Source organism: Schistocerca gregaria, chromosome 6 (assembly GCF_023897955.1).
Source record: "Schistocerca gregaria isolate iqSchGreg1 chromosome 6, iqSchGreg1.2, whole genome shotgun sequence".
Classification (NCBI taxonomy): Eukaryota; Metazoa; Arthropoda; class Insecta; order Orthoptera; family Acrididae; genus Schistocerca; species Schistocerca gregaria.
Window position 1 is genome coordinate 145,121,579 of NC_064925.1, and position 23,457 is coordinate 145,145,035.

Below are 23,457 nucleotides of genomic sequence, written 5' to 3' on the forward strand. Positions count from 1 at the left end.
ACATTTAACGATTTTTACAGCACTATTTTATTGACTGCAGTATTTGTTTTAACTAGAAACAACTAAACAGCTCTAAAACGCCGCCTCGTACGAAAAATATGTTCTGGGTCAAAATTTGATATTACTGAAGGGGACATCTGTCTGTGGTACAATTGGCCACCTCATAATCACTTTCCTGTATGGGCAGGGTGAACTTCGTATCTTCAAGTGGGAACCCTCCATTTTTATTCCATATTAGTACTCGACGCCAAAAAATACGTACAGTTTACTCAAGCCATTGTTTTCCATTCTTGGTAGATGACGCTATGGTCGACGCATATCAAGTATGCGTATTTTTGCTGTTAAGAAAAACCGCATTAGATTCTACATTTCATTTACACTGTAAAAGTAAACTTTCATGATCTAACGATATTTGTACTCGAAATTTGCTTTAGAATGTCAAGTACAGTCAGCCGTTTTAATGTTTCATTGGAAACTACGTTACCCGTGATCGAGGAACAACGACGTGGATGTAATACTTTTCCGTTCCCATCGGGACGCTTGATATCGGTGAGTTACCTTACCTGTCCCCATTGGAGTGCTTGATTTTGGTGAGCACCCATGGAAGGTGCGCGTGTCGTGGACATTGTACCTTATTATACAGCGCCTGTGGTTCGTATTCCTCCACTAACAGTGTAGCGATCAGCGCGAGAGTAGCGCAAATTCGATAACCCTGATGGCGGGGTTCGTCAGCGACCATGGAAATCAAGCATTTCGGTGGTTTGGAAACACAACACAATCGACCCTGTAGGGAACATAAGACTGAGTTATTATACAAGTAGCTTATTTGCCAGAAATTTCTGTCTAGCCATGTTATTGGTGCTGTAAACTACGGAGATAAAAATCATGGGGTACCTCCTAGCAGAAAGTAGGTCGGACGTCCTTTTGTCTGGTGTAGTTCAGCAACAAATCGTTGGAAGCCCCCTCCAGAATTATCGAGCCATGGTGCCTCTATTGCCGTCCATAATGGCGAAAGTGTTGTCGGTGCAGGAGTTTGTGCACCAACTGACCCCTCGATTACATCCCATAAATGTATTTATTTATTTTTCTTTTTATTTACACGTCTAGTTCCGTAGGATCAAACTGAGGAACATATCTCAAAGGTCATGGAAGGTGTGAGTACATGAAATTACAACATAAAAGTAATAACAGACAAATATAATTTTTTATGAACACGAAAAAAGTCAGTCCATAAGATTAAGTAAACGCAGCCAACAATACAACACGAATCAGCTTAATTTTTCAAGAACTCCTCGACAAAATGGAAGTGTGACCCATGACGAAACTCTTCAGTTTCGATTCGAAAGCGCGTGCATTACTGCTAAGATTTTTGAATTCGAATGGCAGCTTATTGAACATGGTTGCAGCAGTAAACTGCATGCCTTTCTGCACAAGAGTTAAGGAAGTCCGATCCAAATGCAGGTTTGACCTCTGCAGAGTATTAACCGAATGAAAGCTGCTTATTCTTGGGAATAAGCTAATATTGTTAGCAAGAACTGACTGTAAGAAATATATATATATATATTGAGAGACCTATATCAAAATACCCAGACTCGTGAACACGAGTCGACAAGAGGTTCATGAACTTACACCACTTATTTTCCGAAATGTCCGATTCTGAGCCGAAAATATCCTCTTAGTATGGGAAGAGTTACCCCAAAATATAATACGATACCACATAAGCAAATGAAAATAAGCAAAGTAGACTAATTTTCGTGTCGAACGATCATTCACTTCAGATACCGTTCGAATATGAAAAATGGCAGTATTAAGTCTCTGAACAAGATCCTGAACGTTCGCCATCCACAACAGTTTTCTATCTCTCTGAACATCTAGAAATTTGAACTGATCAGTTTCAGTGATCATATGACCGTTATGTGAAATTAAAACGTCAGGTTTTGTTCAATTTTGTGTTAGAAACTGTAAAAACTGAGTCTCACTGTGATTTAGGGTTCGTTTATTTTCTACACTCCATGAACTTGGTTCATGTACTGTACAATTTGAAACCTTGCCAATGTTGCACACAACATCCTTTACTACCAAGCTAGTGCCATCAGCAAACAGAAATATTTTAGAGTTTCCTTTAATACTAGAGGGCATATCATTTATAAAAAATAAGGAACAGGAGTGGCCCAAACACTGATCCCTGAGGCAACCCACTTCACCGCGTCCCACTCATACCCCACATCACAGACATTATCAACATCGTGAATAGTGACCTTTTGCTCTCTGTTGCTAAAGTTAGAGGTGAACTAATTGTGAACCACTCCCCGTGTTCCATAATGGTCCAACTTCTGGAGCAATATTTTGTGATCAACACAATCAAATGTGTTAGTTAAATAAAAAAAATGCCAAGCGTTCGAAACCTTTTGTTTAACCCATCCAGTACCTCACAGAGAAAAGAGAAAATAGCATTTTCAGTTGTTAAACGACTTGTAAAGCTGATCTGTACATTCAATAGCAAATCGTGTGATATAAAATGATCAATTATCCTTACATACACAGCCTTTTCAATAACTTTTGCAAACACTGATGGCATAGAAATAGGTGTAAAGTTACTAACCCTTTGTCCCTTTTTATAAAGCGGCTTTACTACTGAGTACTTTAATCGTTCCGGAAACTGACTATTCCTCAATGTTCAGTGTTATCCCTGTCAGGCGATCTGTGAGGCCAAATAACACTGTCTACAATTTTCTTCACACCAGATGCGAACGATTGTGGCCAGGTAACATGGCGCATTGTCATCCATAAAACTTCCATTGTTTTTTGGGAATCTGAAATCCATTAATGGCTGAAAATCGTCTTCAAGTAGCCGAGCATAATCATTTCCAGTCAATGATCAGTTCATTTGGACCAGTCCATTACCAGTAAACACCGCCCAGACCATTATGGAGCCACCACCAGCTTGCACAGTGTCTTGTTCAGAACTGTTTCGAGGAGTCTGTGCAACACTCTAAAACTACGACAGCGTTTAGCAACTGATTCATGTGACTTGGTCACGGTTTTCCAGTCCTCTACGGTGTGCAATAGATATGGTCACGAGCCCAAGAGAGGCACTGCAGTCGACGATGGGATGTTAGCAAAGATACTCGCATCGGTCCTTTGTTTCCATAGCGCATGTACTCCAAATTTCGCTGCACTGTCCTAATGAATAAGTTATTCTTACGTCCCAAAGTGATTTCTGATGTTATTCCATGCAGTGTTGTTTTTCTTTTAGCAGACTCCGCTGCTCTCGGTCGTTTAGTGAAGACATTCGGTCACTGCTTTGTCCCTGGTGAGAGGTAACGCCTGAAATCTGGTATTCCTGGCAGGTTCTTGACACTGTGGATCTCCGAATATTGAATTGTCTAACGATTTACGAAATGGAATGTTCCATTCCTCTAGCTTCATCTACCATTCGCCGGCCGTGGTGGTCTCGCGGTTCTAGGCGCTCAGTCCGGAACCGTGCGACTGCTACGGTCGCAGGTTCGAATCCTGCCTCTGGCATGGATGTGTGTGATGTCCTTAGGTTAGTTAGGTTTAAGTAGTTCTAAGTTCTAGGGGACTAATGACCACAGCAGTTGAGTCCCATAGTGCTCAGAGCCATTTGAACCATTTTTTATCTACCATTCCGCGTTCAAAGTCTGTTAATTCCTGTCGTGTGGCCATAATCATGTCGAAATCCTTTTTAGATTAATCACCAAAGTACAAATGACAGCAGCGCCAATGCACTGCTCTTTTATACCTTCCGTACGCGATACTACCGTAATCTGTATATGTGGATATTTATATGCCTCTATTGCCGTCCATAACTGTGAAAATGCTGTCGATGCAGGAGTCTGTGCAACAACTGACCAAATAACAGGGCAGTACATTGGGGCAGCTATAATTTGCTATCCACTGACACCTCAGTGTACAATCAGTTTTGCGACACTCAACTAATGTTTTAACATCAATATAAACCGTTGGAACATAAATGTTTTTAACCAATTAAATGTAGGTGATATTCGCCTGTTCTTAATAGCAAAAACTGGCACGCTTCATATTTGGCGATTATAGTGGCACATAACACGAATGGAAAAGAATATTTTGAGAAAACCGTACATATTTGTTGTCGTAGAATCCGAACACGCTATAAAAAGGGTGGGGGGTTTCCATCTGAAAATGCAAAATTGATTTCGCCCACGAAGGAGTGGTGATTGTAAGATGGCCTGCTGTAGCACAAACAGATGTTCCCTTTCAAAATATTAACTTCTCACCAAGAACTTTTTTTTCGTACGAGGTGTCGTTTCCGAAATATTTAGTTGTCTCACCTTAAAACACACACCCTGTATAATGGAATTTGTTGATCATCCAGACTTACGAAGTCCCATTAAAACTGATTATTTTATTAGTAATGCGGTTATTTTAGATTAGTAGGTGGTTTGTAAATTGAGAATAAATGAAAGGATGAGAGATAACTGTAGTGATAATGTAAATACAGTATATTAAATCATTATTTTTATAAAATCTAGTATCCGAAACACGGCTATCGACTTCAGTTATTCTTTACAAAATACTGTTAAAAAAACGAAGTTATTCCATTTCTGTCATTAAAAACTAAGATTGCAATAACATACTCGTTATATTAATGAAAATCTCTCTGTCGCTTTCTAGGGGTTTTCTGGTTCCTATCGAGTCTAAGATGATGGAACATTAGCACTCAGATTGTGCCTGACATGCTTAGTGCAAGTGACTTACTAGAAACTGATCTGTCCGCCGCTATCGCCGCTGCTGCTTGCAGGAGTTGAACACTCTGTGCGGTGTCTCGGATTCTCATGTGCTGCGTCTTTTTGCCGTGGCCAGAGACAGCTGTAAGCGCTAGGATCTACTGATGAATATTTCGCTCAGAGCAATTAAGCAAACTTTTACGATGTGTGTCTCAAGAAGGGTAGCACTAAAATCCCTGAAGTCTATTAGTGGTTTGTTCTGTCCTAGAATGACAGATGCTCCAGCATTGTGCAAAGTTGACAGTGGACGTGTCCATCCATCTGATTGGCTAGCTCAGAAATTTCTTCTCGTCAACTCAGTTACTTAAATCAACTTTCATAGCTGTTTCACGAAGCTCTGTTTTATCACGTTAAAAAGGCGCACACGTCAAAAAAGTGCTTTAGATATATATCCTGTGATTTCTCCAATTCTCTGAAATTCTTTATCCAGTTGACAAGACGTCTGTCACCTTTTTCTTCGAAAAGCTCCTTTCTTCTGCAGAATTGTCGGCCAGCAAAGTCTCATTGTCTTCAGGTGGCTAGGGATCTCGCCTGTCTCACTTTTACAACGAGTTTCACTGGCGCCAAGAAGGCGAGCTTTAAATAGTGATGATTCAACAGAGGTGATGACGACAATGATTGTTGACAACAACAAACTACCATCTCCACAGCTTGTCCTAAGGACAATATCTCGTAAGCTTTCTCAAGTGGCTTGTAGATTGATAATTTTGGACCACGTAACACAAAGAGCAAAGATATTACATCGTGAGTATTTCATATTTTGCCCATAAGTGTTGATTTACTGATTCTTTGACTCCTGTAAATTTGTATGTTTCTAATTGAAGAATAACTAATTCTCCAGTCGTTCCTCACGTTCTAGTTTCAAGGCATTTTGGATGATTTCTGATCTCTCCCATTTCTAAACAACTTGAATTATCAACGACTCCTTCTTTGAAACTGGTCATATTCTGATTTGTACGCTGGATACAGAATACGTTTACTCGACTGGTGTACTGCAATGGTTTTTAAGAGGATACAGGTTCGTACTCTTCCTGTCAACTTTATTTAGATATCTCATAGTTTACTCAACTCATGTAAGCCAAATTATTCTTCCAACAAGATCATACATGCTTGAGTCTCCAGTCCTTGGCAAAAGGGGCAAATTTCTCAGAGGCTTCAATTTCGATTGGCCAGAAGCGTTTTTCTCTTTTCGACTAATGCTTGTGTTTGCTTATAGTTGATTCTTTCTTTATTCCAAGTAAATTTTCCTGTGATGTAACTTGCACTGGCAAGAATAGATGGTCAGTCAATGTCTCTAGTGTAATTCATTTCTAATTCCAGAGTTAAGCAAAAGTAATTCTGTTCACACATGTAAATGGCTACACTAAGCTATCGACAGATGTCATCGCGTTCTATTCCATTATCTGCACTCCTCTCAATCAAAATAAGCAAATGAAGTCAAATAAGAGCTGTGTCGTGGCAACATTTCGGATGGTACTCGTATCAATTTCCTTGCGATGCTCTCAGCAATAGCTTTTATCAGATGCACAGTCCTTTTGAAACAGGAAGTATCACTACAGTGCACTTTCATCACAGAGTAAAAATCATCCCGCAAACAAACGCTATGGTGGAGCTAAAACACTTCCAAAGTCAACTTCTTTCCCAAAAGTGCTAGATCAGCAAAAGACCCGTTAGATCTTGTCAGCTGCGGGGGCTGATCGTGAGTCATACTTGGATAGTTCAGTCGACAGTTGGGCGCAGGCTCTTATATCAGGTTTTAATCGGCCAGGTAATTTTACAACATAGCCTATGCCACTATGGTGTGAAAGATCTGTTCTGGTAACTATTGACATTAGATGTTTTACTTTACGTCTAGACTATTTTGATGCTGTGATTCGAAACAACGCTTCCAGCTTTGAAGCGAAAGTAAGAAATGCAACACGTGGTTTTTTTTCCTCTGAACAGGAGGTTAGTTTAAGTCAGGATTTCAGTACATCATATTATTCCCCATTATTTTGCCTGAAGAACGCTATTTTTTCCATAATATCTGTTCAATACGACAACCTTTCGCCACCATACTGGCAGGTCTGTTATGCCCACATGGTACCATTCTACAGTCTACGTCGGAGCTAACGTCTTCCTGTATCGGTATCTTCTCTATCATCCACGCACTGCTTCCCACGGAGTTCATTCTTTATTGGGCTGAAGAGGCGGGAGTCGAAATGTGCGAAATCCGAGCTGTAATGTAGACGAGGAAGAACAGTTCAAAGAAGTTTTGTGAGCTCCACTCGTGCCTGCAGAAGTGTGAGGTCTTGCATTGTCTAGGAGGAGGAGAAGTTCGTTTGCACCTTTGTGATGACGAACACGCTGATGTTTCCTGAGGTTAGCACAATACACTCCAGAGTTGATAATCGTTGCACCAATACCGTCAGTTAGAATAACACCTTCAGAGTGTCAAAAGACAGTCGCCGTGACTTTCCCGGCTGAGAAAGCGGCTTTGAATTTAATTTTCGAAGGATGGATTGCCGTTTTGTTTCCGGTTACGAAGTGATGAACCATGTTTCATTGCCTATGATGATTTCCAAAAAGCCATTATTAGATCAGCCTCGTAACGCACAAGCAATTCCGCACCGGTAGTTCTTCGTTGCGCTTTACAGTCTTCTATTAGACGGCGAGGCATGCAGCGTGCACACTCACTTTTGAGTCAACACCACCAGCATTGACCTCCAATTGAGTAGCGAACTGTTTGATTGTGACCCTTCTTGAAATGCCTGGGCTAGTAGGAGAGAGTGCATTAGGTTGTGGAAAGTGGCCAAAATGAGTTCCTGCAGTTGCACCCAACATACAAACTTTATTTATCAACACACAATATTACAACAAGGATGCAAACACTCAAAATTTTAATCGACCGCCTTTGATTAACTTTAGATTGGCTGAACGCCACATTCAAAATCAAGGCTGAATCAAAATTGAAATACAAGGTTCTTCTAGAGATTTTAGCCAGGAATATTTTCTAAATCTTCAATCTAATAGGCTGAAGGCATTAGCAGTTTATTTTTTAATGACACTTGGCTGGAGGTCTCATATTAAGCAATAAGAGGAGTTTCAGTCAAAAGGCAGAAGGCCTTATCTTAAAACATTTCATGCAAATTCAGCAGTATGCCCCATTCAAAAGCATAGCAATTTTATGCATTAAGGGAAAGAGAAGAAGATTAATTTAAGAGATATTAAAACTCGGCTGAAGGCCGTCACAAACTAATTATTTAACGGCTTATGCCCTAGAAAGAAGAGTTTCAGTTTTAAAGGGCAGGAGGCCATATCTTAAAATTTTCATATAAACTAATGAATGACAATCTCATGCCTTATGGGCAAGACAACGACATAAATTTAAGAGACATTAATACTCGGCTGAAGGCCACATATCAACAAATATGTTTAACGGCTTAAGGCCTAGAAAGAGTTTCAAGCTAAAAGTCTGAAGGCTTATCTTAAAAACGTCTCCAGTAAAATTAGCTGAAGTCCCCATATAAAAATATAACAATCTCATGCCTTAAGGGTAAGACAAGAACAATAATTTAAGAGATATTCACACTCGCCTGCGAGCCACACATAAACCAAATAACTAAAATCCAAACAGGGACGGAACTCAGAAGTTTCCAGGGGTAGGCCTGGGATTGTAACACTAACGCCCATTTAGGTGAGACAGGCAGCCTGTCCCAACGACTTCTCAATCTGGAGGCATACCAACCGAAAGACAGCCGACCGACCAATCTACCACATCAGTTCCGCTCCACGCATCCAGCAAAACAACCTCAAAATTTCGATACATGACATACAGAATATTGGCGCTCACAACGGCCAACAACACCTCGGCTGTCGAACTACACGCCGCACTGGACAACAACAACAACACGACGAGGAATATACACTGCCTAAAATTACGTCAACGACCAGGACAGTTAACCGGAACGTCAACGGCCACAAAGCAGAAGACACCGCTGGTGAACTTCCATGACACTGAATAAATTAAGTTAAACTTCAAAGGAAGACAGCTGGAATCTTAGCCGACTTAAATATACACACGTCGTTGCTCCCAGGAATGTCCCAAAAGCGACGACCAGGATCAAACGAAGAAATGTAAACACTTGAGGGTCGATAGTAACTTAAGTGAGGACACAACTTTCATGACCAAGATCGATGGGAGACCAACTTCGTAGCACTCACAAGCAGCACCTCATACTCCAGCCGCGCGTTCACGCCGCCAGCGGTTCCAGCCCGACACCGATGGTCCACGTCAACCAACCGACTGGACTGCTGCTCTGTCCCCGACTGCTGATCCGTCGCGACTGCACTGCTGGTGCGTCTCCCACTCACTCCCCACCCAGCACACGACGACCTGGATATACTATCAGTCGCTCCAAAGATAGTATGACAGTGGGCTTATCGATATGCTCTGCTGCTGCCGCTCACGTGGCAAGGAAAGTAGGAAGTTAGTGGCGGCAGTAAATGGAATAAGGTGACGAGTCGGCACTACCGTAATATAAGATGACAATGGGATGGAATGAACACGAGCCGTACATAGCTCACTTCTATCACTATGAATGAGAGTGTCCTCACGTTCCAACATTGCAGGAGCCAAAGCTGCGTGAAGGCATGCGGCACGCAGTAGACCGCACAGGTTTGCAAGACCCTGTTGCAATGATAGCAGACGCTTCACCCAACGAATTACCGTCCTTTTGTTCACTGCCATTATCCGTAGACATTCTACCATCGCCTGTGAATACCTGCAATGCTCTGGGTTTCCTCCAACGGAAAATCAATAACAGCTCTCTGCCTGTATCGCACCTCCATTACAGAAGTCATCTTGAAGGACACGTGTAACAGCGCCACCTATCGGATCTTCATGAAATTATTAGGAGACTGACACGGGAATATTCCAGGATGTCCGGCAGCAAATTACGAAACTTCCTATCAGATTAAAACTGTATGCTGGACCAAGACTGGAACTCGGAACCTTTGCCTTTCGCGGGCAAGTGCTCTAGCATCTGAGCTCCCCAACCACGACTCACGCCCCGTCCTCACAGCCTTACTTCTGCCAGTACCTCGTCTCCTACCTTTCGAACTTTACTGAAGCTCTCCTGTGAACCCTGCAGAACTAGCACTCCTGAAAGAAAGGATATTGCGGAGATATGGCTTAGCCACAGCCTGGGGGATGTTTCCTGAATGAGGTTGTCACTCTGCAGCGGAGTGTGCGCTGATATGAAACTTCCTGGGAGATCAAAACTGTGTGCCAGACAGAGACTCGAATTCGGGACCATTGCTTTCGCGAGCAAGTGCTCTACCATCTGAGCTACCCAAGCACGACTCATGCCCCGTCCTCACAGCCTTACTTCTGCCATTACATCGTCTCCTACCTTCCTAACTTTACAAAATCTCTCCTGTGTCCTTGTAGAACTAGCCCTCCTGAAAGAAAGGATATTGCGGAGACATGGCTTAGCCACAGCCTGGGGGATGTTTCCAGAATGAGATTTTCACTCTGCAGATGTATGTGCGCTGATATGAAACTTACGGATGTTTTCAACCGAAATGGCCAGGAAAAGAATGTGTTGCATTACTTACTGAATGCTCCTCGTATCTACCCTAGCCATATGGCTCGATATATATATATATATATATATATATAAACTGCTAGTGTTCGACGGCCTGTTGACAGTGAAGTCTGGAAGTGGAGCCCAATCTCGTGTTATAGGAGAAAGTGAAGGATGCGTCTCAACAATCTCCTTCAGCTATGTAAGGAGTCTGAGTGCTGATTCAGAAGCCGGTACTCGAAAAAAAAGTACAATGGTATAGCCACTGTACAACTTCGCTCTTGAAGTGTGTAAAATATGAGATGCATAGCGATCTGAAACGAGAAGAAATGCTATTTCCATATTTTCGTTTATACTTTGGGATTCCGAAACCACTATTCTGAAACAAGGAACGTAGCTGCAACGTAATACCAGAGCGCTTATGTTGTTGAATTATGTAACGAACTGCAGCAGTTGCCGGTACACAGAGGAGTAATAGCAAGAAGTGAGGAACTTGTGGTGCCTCCCCACCCCTTACCATCCCAGCCCCATCCCACCCTCCCTCACTCAGGGAGTGAGCAACTGCTGCAGCAAGTACGGCGCCACCTCAACTAAGCCTGAGGCTCTCAGAAGCCTCTGTACGTATACGCTGCAACATCTAGCGACTCTGAGGATACTTCTAACAAACAGCTACAGACAATAGGAACGGCGCAATTTAGGCCGGCGGTATATTTTACTTACTATAACTTTTTCTCAGTGTTTCTAATAGCTTCGAGCAGTATTCCATTTTTTTCAACTCTGCTATAGATTGTTGGTTTCTACATAGGTATCCTACGTAATGTCCTTAATGGGACGAGCTAGATTTGCGTCTTTCACAATTCATATGACTTTGTTCAGAACATACGTTCTTCACCAATGTGAATGGATCGAAACTACAAGATCAGATACCCCTCTAGGATCAGTAGTAACGCCACTTTTTCACAGTAAACATCTCTGAGCGCCAGACCGCAAGTTAAGATCGAGACCGCAATTTATTGACGACTGAGATAACAAATACGAGCTTAATGTGAACCCTACTTAATCGTATTCATTCACTAGCTCACACTTCCATGAATTTCTTCGCTAAATGTTACACTACACGTAATCCCTGTGATTTTCACAGAGATGTACTACATTCCAGGCAACCGACTATGGAGCATCTCCCCATTAACATTAAAGACGTAACTCTTCAGGCTTTCCCCGCACAATATCCGACAGAACACCCGACAACCCAAGATGTCAACATTAAAGACGTTACACTTGTTCAGAGATTCAGACGTAAGAATATCATATCCTCAAGATAACTTTACGTTTACTTCTCACAGAGTCTAATTACACCACAGTGTGGAGTGGTCCTAAGTGATAACGAAAGTCTTGCACACGTTTTAATTGTCTATCAGGTTTTCCTCTTTTCTTCCTTCTTACGTGAAAGCTTTTTTTCTATATTACTTTCTATAGAAAAAAATCAAGAACGTATTCTCACGAATCGTTATTAATTATCAATAGATAGTTTATACTTCTGTCTCATCAAATGTAAAGTGTTTCGTCCCACTCAAGAACAGCCTTATGATGTCAGTAGACTGAGCTGTTGCGGAACGTAAACGCTTTCCATGTTCAGTGTCTTATGTAGTCCACGACCACTATAACCAACAGCAGGGCAAATAAGTTGTCACTTCATACTACCTGATTACTTCTGGTTTATGGACTGTGTGGCTGCTCCCGGTTGAGGTTCGAGTCCTCCCTCGGGCATGCGTGTGTGTGTTTAGGATAAGTAGTGGGTAAGCTTAGGGACTCATGACCTTACCAGTGAAGTCTCATAAGACTTTACACACATTTGAACTTTTTTATTTGATGATGAGTGTATAAAGGTGTTGCTTGTAGGCCTAAAAATCGCCAGCATACACTAAAGGCAATGTCCTGTTAACGTAGTCGTCCTTCCCTCAACCTGTCGTTTGCCATCTGTACCATGTGGTTGCAGTTGGTGCAGGTAATTCCACAGATAACACTTTTTAGTATGGATGTTCTAGACTTACCTGTCAATTTTCCCCCCAAGATTTTTCGTTCCTAGTTTTAAGAACCTGTTTTGCGTAACTAAGAGTCCAATTACTTATTTTTTTCTTTGTATCATGACAATTAGTGCCCTTTTCTCTTTAATTTCTTTTAGTATTTTTCGTTAGCTTTTCTTTCAATCTAAACTGTCTTCTGTCTTTCCTCCATATAAGCATATCCATTTCTTCAATATCTGTTTTCTCTTGTTTTCCCAGTGTCCACCTTTCACACCTATAGCTTAAACTGCAACAAATAGATGTCTTCATGAATTTCTTTCTCATGTTTCTATTAAACTGATTGTTTGTGCATAATTTACTCTTATTTTTGAAGCCTTCTTTACTCATTGCATTTCTTCTTTTCCTATCCATTGTACTTCAGTTGTCATCTGTTATTGTACTTTCCAAGTAGCAAAATTCATTCACTTGCATAAATATTTTTTTGCCTTTACACGTCTGTTCGATTTATCTTCCGCCATTAATTTAGTCTTGTTTGTGTTTAGTTTGTTTGTGTTTATGAAAGACGTTAGACAATTTTTTTTTCAGAATCTGTTAAGATTACTGTATCATCAGCAAATAAAATAAAGTGTATTTGTTAACCTCTGATCTGTTGCCTTTGGTGCTGTCCGTTATTTCTATTGCACTTTCTGCGAATAAATAGGGAGACAAAGGAGATCCACGATTTGTCATAGCCTCTTTTGAAGCTTTATTCACACATATTTCGTATGGATTGAGAATCCGTCTCTCATCTCTCCAGTCTGTTTCAGTTTTATTCAGTTTTCCAGGCAGCATCTTCCAGTCCATTCCATTAAAAGCCTTTTATACATCTATGAATGTAACACACATTTTTCTGTTCATCACAAATCCCCTTTCTAAGGCCATTCGTAATGCCATTATAGTTTACATGGTTTCTTTTCCTTCACAAAAACAAATCTTTTTGTATTAAGTGTTGATTAATTTTTGGTTAACAATTTTTGAAGCATGGCTTAATAATGCCAAAGTGATACAGTGTGAGTAATCGTTGGCATTTCCTTTCTTTGGTATGGTAATTATTTTAATTTTTATTAATTCCATTGGTTTTTCATCCTCATCACAGATACAGTGGGTCACAGTAGACAATTTGTAAATTTGTTCTTTCGCCTGATGTCCAGCGTCTTTTAATAATTCAGCAGAGATGTTGTCTCTTCCAGTCGCTTTGTTGTTACTCGAGCTGGTTAAAGCTTTGTTAAAATCTAGTATGGTAATCTATGGTTCTATGAGTGCAGTTTCCATTGTGCTTATGTAATCTGAATCATCTCTGATAACTTTCTTTTTCATCACATTGTTCTTATTATATTATTTGCATCTATTTGCCAGTTTTTGGTTTCAAATACAATCTTGGCTTCTTTATTTTCAAATATGTTGCTACAAATTCTATATTTAAGGCGCAGTCCAATTTTTTAGTAGATTTTGTCTGTATTTCTTTTTTTATGTCTTCTTCTGTCTACCAGCTTTTTTGTTTCATCAATTTATCTTGTTCTATGAAGCACATTTTTCTTTATCGGTCAAAGTCTATATTTCTCAACCATTTTCTTTATTTTATAAGATCTGGTATTTCTGTGTCATCCAAGGATTTCTTGACTTTGATTTCTTCTTTCCTAACACATACTGTGTTCCTTCAGTGATAAATGTTCTTATTTTCTCATAGCTTCGTTTTCGGATATATATTCTGTCTCCACTCTAAATTTCTCTTGTGTCTTCATTTCTTAGCCTCTCAATACGTTATAATGTCTTGGTCTCCAGGAGTTATGGTGGAACATTAGGACACAGTGGTTTTCGTAAGCGCATGCATACGGACCGATGTCTTCATGCATCAAGTTGTCATCCATCGTACGAACGCAAAAGGGCCCTAAGTACATCGGTAAAAAGAGCTTATGCCGTCTCAGATGCATACAGTTTGGCACAATAACTGGATAATCTAAAACACTGCTCCAGCAGAATGCTTATACCGACAGTCAGATTCGTCGTGCTCTACACACTGGACCTTCGCGGGAACCAGCAGAAGTTAGAAACAAGTCGGTGGCGTTCCTACCTTTTGTGGGAAGCATACCTTCATAAATTGGAAGAATTGAAACGTCCCCTTTGAAAAATTGTACAAAACTGTGCTTAAACTGACACATATTATTTTTATAGCACAACGCAATCTGACTTTCAAAAATCCCTACAAAAGAATGGCCCTGACTAACATTAACCTATACGTTTCACAAATCACTTACCTCACAAAATCTTCGTTACTGGAACTATTGCAATACAGCGAGCCACTACTGCCAGCTAAATAAAAGATTCAAACTACAGAAGGCACTAACTACTGTAGGGGACAGTTAGCAAATGAAAGATTTATTAGAGAACAAATAATGTATTTACCTTAATAGTCATCAAAAGTCATAATGTATATCCAGTCTTACAGATTTCAAAACTCCGCCATCTCTCTCGTCACATCCACCACTGCTGGCGGCTCACCTCCAACTGCGCAACGCTACGCGCTGTTAACATCCAGCTGCCGCTGCCCAACACTACAATGGCAGACAAAAATGCAAACCAGCCACAGACTACACACGGCACAGCCAGTGATTTTCATACAGAGCGCTACGTGGCGGCGGCGTTACCAATAAAAAAAGCCTAAACAGCCTACTTACAGAATTTGAAAGAGATTTGATACTAAAAGTATATTCCGCCCATCAGCTAAGACTATAGGACCGTTTGGCTCCGTGACGGATGATTTTGGTCTGAGGAAGCCCGCAGTGTACAAAGTTGCGGAAAAGCCTATATTGGACAAACGATTCGTACGGTCCAGCATCGATGCGAGTAGCACTATCGCCACACGCCTTTATTTCAGCCGAAAAAATTTGCGGTTGCGCAACATTGTCTTACTGAAGGACATAAAATGTCGTATGATGAGGCACAAGTGGTTGCCCCTGTGTCTCACTGTTGCGACTGTGTAGTGTTATAAACAGAGGGTATGCTTTAAGTAAGAGCCGTAACATTTCTTTCAAACATTAAAAAACAACGGTGTCTGCTTAGGTCAGCAAAAGGTGTCAACAGTGTTTGATATCGATTGATCGTTTCCGTGAGTTTTCACCGCCAGTGCGCTGACGTACTTTGGGCTAGAGAGCAGTTACGTTCGCTCACGCGCGGTGAACTTATCGGCGGCGTATAAAGGTACCGCTGCTGCGGTTTGATTTCAGTTCCGAGCAGTGAACCGCCGAAATATTGTGACAAGGTGTCGTTATCTTCCGATTGCAGACCGGATGTGAATGACATCAATTAAAAGTTTATGGAGCTACCACAAATGTATAATTGAAAATGTCATATCGACATGGGCACTTTATATGTTGAAAAACGCCGCGGCAGGGTACTGAAAAGTCTTGCATTGTAGAGATTATTTCTGCGATTTTATGCCCATGTGTTTACGAGACAAGGGCTAGATAAATTAGCAAGTGTGTCTGAATAAACTACCATTCAATGTATACGTATTATGCTATGTTCATAAGCAGATAAAATTTGCCGGGTGGTGTGGCCGAGCGGTTCTAGGCGCTTCAGTCTGGAACCGCGCGACCGCTACGATCGAAAGTTCAAATCCTGCCTCGGGCATGGATGTATGTGACGTCCTTAGGTTAGCTAGGTTTAAGTAGTTCTATGTTCTAGGGGACTGCTGACCTCATATGTTAAGTCGCATAGGGCTCAGAACCATTTGAACCATTATATAAAATTTATACTGTTCTCCAGTTTATGCGGGTTCTCAAACCATTGTGTATATCTAAGTATTTCTACTTAATACCGTTTCCTGCACGATGTCCTGTAACGTAATTAATTAGAACAAAAAAGGATAAGTGCACCAGAAAACCTTCTCTATAAAAATCAGAAGTGTAAATAAAGAATCATTGAAAATATTCTTACGCAAGCAGGTAGTGCAAATCGCTTACCGTTTCACTGTAACAATTTCGTAGTTCCAAATGCGTTGTTTCTTCGTGACACTTTGCGCTTCTACTTTGACATTGTGACGTAAGTTCTTAGAACAGACATTCAGCAAGATGAATAGGTGCAACAGAAAACGTAAAAAAGTATTGTTGGCTGTCACTGCTTATCTCACCCGAGTCACCCGAGAAAACGTAAAGAAAGGGGAATCTGAGCTGTGATTCTACAGCGAAAAAGCACTGTACCATTGCTCTGTACAACTTTTAGCCAACTTCAGTTCTTGGTATGAAATTGTTCAGATGTTTGTAAAAAGCATATAGAAAGCTTCACACTACATGTGAAGGTGACCTACTTGTAACCGCGAAGTGATAACCTTCAAAACACGCTATAGGGGCTAAAACGCGTCGTCTCAAAATCACGTGACATGAGTCAGAGGGGATATTGCGCTCAGAATTCTCTTTCTGCGCATCCGAATGTTCACTCCATAAACAATTATACTCTGTGTGATGTGTAAGTCAAGAGTATAAGTACTTTGGAATAGGACGTAGTAGTACTTCCTATTTCCAAGATTCATCAACATAATCTGACATAAGTTCCTACGCATCAGAGATTACGTGACCAGATTTACACTTCATGTTACAACAGGTAAGTCTCCGTTTGTGTCAGTCTACATTATTTGAAGATTTAAGAACAGTTTTACCTGCCTGCATAGAGCTCTTCAGAATCGTACTTATAGCGAAAATGGTCAGCAACTTAACTAGCATGGCTTAATGTTTAATGGACGCCTTCAAGTATAATGTCCTGTAACCTTAGAGTGATATGAGAATCTTAGAGGTGTTGACCTGTCCACAGCATCGTGAAAGTTGTGTATTCAATTGCAAGGATGCAAGAAGGAGCATGTTGTATATTGAGAGACGGTATGGCGGAATAGATTAAGCCTGGATTTGGGGGGGGGGGGAGAGATATTTGTTGAAAGAGGGTAGACGTTTTTTTGGGATACCGACAGTATTTGCCACCAACGTAAACTAAAACAGATTTCTGTATTTCCTTTACACATAGTTCGTACTGTAGAAATCACACTTCCTCCGTGAAAATAGCAGTTATTGTGACACGGGTCTGAATAACGCAGCGTCACATTACTTTCGACGTTCCAAGTTTTTTACTCAAACCACGGTACAAATCAGCTTGAAGCACTGAACAGACAGACACTTCTATAGATTACTAACAAGCAACACAAATCCTTGTGATGTGACTGTTTGTTTTATCGTAAAAATAGACAGTGTTTACACACAGAAGAGAAAGCACGCGGCTCTTTCTCGTCAACGGAAAGATAAAACGAGAATAAATTTTAAGAGCGGCTCAGCTCGCCACTGTTTACCGACAGGTTAATTCTTCGAGGAAGGTCTTTGTATCTCAGAATATCTCGAGGCATCCACATGCGTGTCTTAGGACGATGATAACCGGATTCTCCGCCTTCCCTAAACACTGCTGGTAAACTTTCCCTGCCGTTTATTTCGTGACACGTCTGATCATATTCGAAAACTTGCATATTCATGAAAATATAACTGCTGCATATAATTTCAAGTCTATCAACTTATTAAGTGCTTATTTGCACGTAAAATATATATCGAAGCTTTTCTGGCTATTACGTCCCACGTCTTCGATGTCAGTGAATGCACCGTGAAACGTAAGGCTCACGGCGAACCCTCTTACTTAGACAAATGCTTCAACTCTTTGTCAGGAAACTGTTCACCTTCAAGTGTACTCTCGTCGTATGATATGGCAAATCAGTGAAGCTAGAGATTGTCGCACAGTAGAGGATGAGATTATTTCAAATTCGACTGTACAGGGCAGTTGCCATGATCGTTGTAGTAGGCTTATAAATTTAGAATTGATTAATTGTAATTGAAATATTTTGAAAACTTAACACTACGAAATTCATGCCCCAGCCAAAGCAGACAACCCCGTCGTTAGTACACATCAGCTTTCAAAGGGTGAAAGAAAAGTCAAATATTAAATGTTGCTTTCACAATGCCATTAGTCTCAACAAAATCTTTAGATACTAGAGGAGAGTTCAGATGGTTGTCGTACAAAACTTAGTATCAGAACAGAACTTAGTATCAGAACAAGAATCAAAAAGAAAAGTCAAATATTAAATGTTGCTTTCACAATGCCATTAGTCTCAACAAACTCTTTAGATACTAGAGGACAGTTCAGATGGTTGTCGTACAAAACTTAGTATCAGAACACATTTGGTAATCTTAAACATGCGAACATCTGACCTTGCAGCCTATATTTATTGTGTCAATCCTGTTTGTACGAGGCTACATAGTCTCGATAAATTATTCGAAGGAAAATTGTGTCCATTATAGGATGTAAATTCCTCCGCTTTTTTCTCTTTTTTTTATTATCAAGCGCCTCAATAGTATCTTCATGCAACATGTAGCATGAAATGTAACATATAATCCATCAGGCTACATGTGGAACCACAGAAACCACAGATAAACGTTAGCTACATTTGTATTGGACACCAACTACAGAGACTGTAAAACATCTTGGAGAACCACGTACAATAAAACTTAAGGACGAGCTTGATATCAGTCTACTGGAGAACCTTATTTCATAATACGTCAACCTCAATTTATGCAATCGTTACGCCCACACGCAAACTTAACACTGTCAATTATTAAAGCTTTAAAGATCCACTTGCTACCTGAATATCGTTCCTCCATACTGAAATCACTGAATGCTTTATTACAAAGAATTCCATGTTGTCAGTTACATATCGCATAAACGAGTAGATGCAAGAATCACCAGCTCTTTAAGTACAGGCATACATGAAGCTCGTAAATTAAAACCACGTAGAATTTTGATGTACCATTTTTGAGCTAAACATATTCATTGTATATGAATACTGCCTGTTAACAGTAAAGTGGTGTACACAGGTAACCAGGGTGAGCAAAAATAGGGAGCAATACCAAGGAATCGAGTTCATTGTGTTAAAGGAAGTAAGATGAAAAGGCAAGCCCGAACCAAGGACTTGTGATTGGCAAAAGGAGATTGGGTGGGAAAAACCAGACCCAATAATAAACTCAGACCTATTGAAAAACTAATCACTAAAAATACTAATGCTAACAATTTATAGTAGGTACCATGTAGCTACAATGTACTGAACAAAGATAGTGTAGTTTGTATGACATCGTACAGTGATACAGGTAACGTAAATATAAATGCGAATACTTTTGCATTTTAGTAGTTTTTTGTGTTGGTTGGTAACCTGATGTGGAAATCAAGAAGCCATTGGAAGCTTTTATATGCCAGAGCGATCTGGCACTTTGCATTTCAAGAAGAAAGGCGGCGAACTGAAAATCTTTTTGAGTTTACACAAGTAATGGCTCTGAAAGAACTCTATATGAATCACTAATCCGTTACGTACTGTGGCTTTCCTCAAACTGATGCCAAATTGATAAATATGTCTATGAGGCGGGGCAGAATGCGAATTCGATTCGTGAAGATAATATCAAAATGAGGTCAGAAGTGCTTAATTTTTGATCTACAAGAAATGAGGTTATGGGACCTTATGTTAAGACAAACACTCATGCAGGGACGAACTATGTAAATTTCTAGAGCAACGTATGATTATTTTCATGAAACCTCACAAATGGGTTTGAACTCTGACGAACATTTAAAATAACTCCAGGAATGATCACAAATAATGAAATTTTGCTTATTGCGCTTATACAGTTAAATGGTCAATTTGTGGGTGTATAGGGTTCGAAATTTAGTACAAAAATCTTCCCCCCCCCCCCCCCCCCCCCTTGGCAGCAACCTTAGCTTGACTGGACATAGAGTCTAACTAAGTTTGTATGACAGATAGGACACGTAATTCCATACTGCTTCAGCTCTATACCAGCGTTCATCAATCGTAGTGGCTGACAAGTGGTGAAGCAGCCTATGCCAGCATGTTAGTAGTAGTTGTGAGATTTGGAGCATGTGGTGGGCAGTGCAACAGCGGAACTACTGCAGTGCGTATTACCAGCTGTGAGAATCAGATATGATCGTTTTATGTACCTAATGGGTCCCCTTATCATCACACCTAGAGTTGTAAAACAACCATAGTTTACTGTAGACTGTCATAAGTAAGCATACACTACGGACGTTTTCCTAGTAGCTTTGGTCGGTTAAGATAAAACCCGCATTACCTATATGTTACCTATGCTGCATACCTTTAGAGCGTTACATCATATCCATCGCTTTGATTCCCTATGTGGTTAGTATCTTACTGGATTACCCGACAAACCGAAAGTGGTGAACAGTCTGGAAACTAAATGAGAATGTATAAAGGACTGCGTAACCAACGGATATTTTTGATCAGCACAGTTATCATCCATCCGTTACTTAAAAATAAATGGTATTTATAGCAAACTTGAAACTGTCGTTGTTTAATTCACTTTTTATCCGAAAATTGTTGATTTGTAACCGAAACAGCGGGATGTTGTTGTGAAAATATGCGGATTTATCATGCAGCGCTAGGAAACGCAATTTCATAAAAATAAATAAGTAAATAAATAAACAAAATTTAAAGTAAAAAGCAAAACAAAAATATATCAGACATCGCTTCTTCAAGGTTATGTAAAACATGTTTTTGTTATTCATAAACTATTTTCTCGTTTATTAATAATAATACTAAATTCTTGCCTTTGATCATGATGATGTACACACTACTGGGTACAAAATAACAACAATAATTAAAGAGATATTTTTATGTAAACTGTTCCTGCATTGAAATTAATTTCTCAAGTTACTTAAAAATACAGAATTTACGCAAGTAACTAAAATTTCATTACGTGTACATGGTGTCCATCCTATCGGACATGTCGAAAAGAACGGAGACCATTTTGGTCCTGCAGCCACAATGAATCAAAATACAATGGAACTAGAGAAATTAGCTGCATTGACTTATATCAGAGTGGCAAGTTGAAAATTCGTGCCGGACTGGGATTCGAGCCCAAAGCTCCTGCTTACTAGGACGTTGTGCTGACCACTGCACCATCCATACACCATGGTCACCACAACCGCACGGAAGACCTTCGAATGCCTCCCGTCAGACCCAAATTTTCAACTCGTACCACACAATACTGATGTAGTTCCCCTGCCTATCGACACCTCGCTGATTCCCGTAAGAGTTAGAGCGTAGTCTGCATACGCACTGAATGGGTCATCGGCCGTCAGTTCAGATGCAGATGAACACCAAGCTCGAACTCTTGCGGGAACTGGTGAGATTCTGCGTGTAATGGGGCTAATGAGCAGGAGCTCTACATCAGTAGTGTGTGGTTTAATTTGACAATTTGGGTCTGATGGGAAGTATACTGGAGTAGTTCGTGCAGTTGTGTTGACCCATGTATCTGGATGGCATAGCAGTCACTGCAACTGCTTAGTAAGTAGGAGACTCGGGTCTGAATCCAGGTTCTGCACAAATTTTCTTTTTGCCCTTTTGATATAAATCAATGCTCACTGGCAGCTAATGTATTTAATTTCTTTGTGCCCTAATTTTTATTACCTACAAAACAGAAATCTCATTTTATGAGGACATAAAATACACAATGGACTGACACCGAGTGATGTGTGCTGTAATTATGCGCAAAAGAAAGAAGCAAAAGGACAAACAAGGAGAAGTCGTCGAATCCCAGTTTCTCTCATATGTATAAATTATGTTTATTTTCTACCAATACCACCGGTAATTCAACCATTTGCTACGTCTTACTTTATGTATGTCAATATCTACATCTACATTGCTTATCTGAAAATCAAACTTCCCCCCTTTAACACTCTCTGTCTGAGCTCTGATTTCCCATACTTTATTATGATGATCATTTTCCCTGTGTAGGTCTGCATCAACAAAATATTTTTGTATTCGGAGGAGAAAGTTGGTAATTTCGTGAGAAGATCCTGCCGCAACGAGATGACGTCCACCCCAAATCCTGTATCATGTCCGTGAAATTCTCTCCCCTATTTCTCGATAATACAGGGTGTCCCACGTAAACCTCCACGTAAGACCCAGGAAAAAAAACACACACACAGTAGATACGACAGTGAAAAAAGCACCACATTGTGGAGCATCTCAATTTATTTATCATCAATACACCTCTACATGTGAACCATTTGTACCATGAAGAATATCGAGTTTATATTCAATTTCTTGCCAAGTTTTTCGTAATATTTTCTGTTATTTTTGTAATCACATTATTGCAACGATGTCGCAACGTAGTAATGTCGTCCACTCTGGACACATACACGCGGTCCTTCACGAATCCCCACAAGAGGAAATGAAGCAGCGTAATGTCGAGTGAACGTGGTGGCCAGGCAATGGGTCCTTCGCGTTTTATCCAACGACTGGGAAATTTCCTATCCAGGAACTTCCGAACATCCGTTGACCAATGCGGCGGAGCTGAAAAATGCTGTTGGGTTGCAAGTCTTGTATCTGAGGGTAAACAAACTCTCCAGCATATCCAGATACACTGACCCATTGACTGTTCCGCAAAGAAGAACGGTCCTACAATCCTGTCGTGCATTAGCCTGCACCAGACGTTTAGTTAAGCGCTATCACGAACATGTTCAATGACAATGTGCGGATTTTGTGAACCCCAAATTCGAACATTATGCCTATTAACCCTTTCTGTTAGACCAAAGGTTGCCTCATCTAAGAATAAAAATCTTTCCAGAAAGCTGGTATCCATATCAATACGCTGCAGCATATTCGCAGCAAATTGTTGTCGGCGTGGTTTGTCGTTTGGGGTGAGATGTTGCAGAATTTGCACTTTTTAAGCACACATACGAAGAACTACACGCTGCAATGTTGATCGAGGTACATCACGTTGCTTATATGCTTGACGAATTGACTTACGTTGGCTTCTGAGAAACGTTTGTCTGATGTCTACCACTGTCTCTTCTGAAACTAAGTAACGTACACTGCCAGAATGTTTGTGAACATTTCCTGTTGCCAGAAACTTCCTATACCATTCCTTAAATGTTTTCACATCGGGTGGATCACATTCATACACACGACGATAACTTCTTTGTACAGTA

The 23,457-nt window shown here is 40.4% G+C and overlaps 1 protein-coding gene across 1 annotated transcript in view; it reads right to left on the minus strand.

Annotated features, from left to right (window-relative positions):
- Positions 1-23,457, minus strand: part of LOC126278471 (G-protein coupled receptor 54-like) — a 1,326,787-nt gene that overhangs the window by 608,664 nt on the left and 694,666 nt on the right. The gene's annotated exons all lie outside the window — the stretch shown is intronic.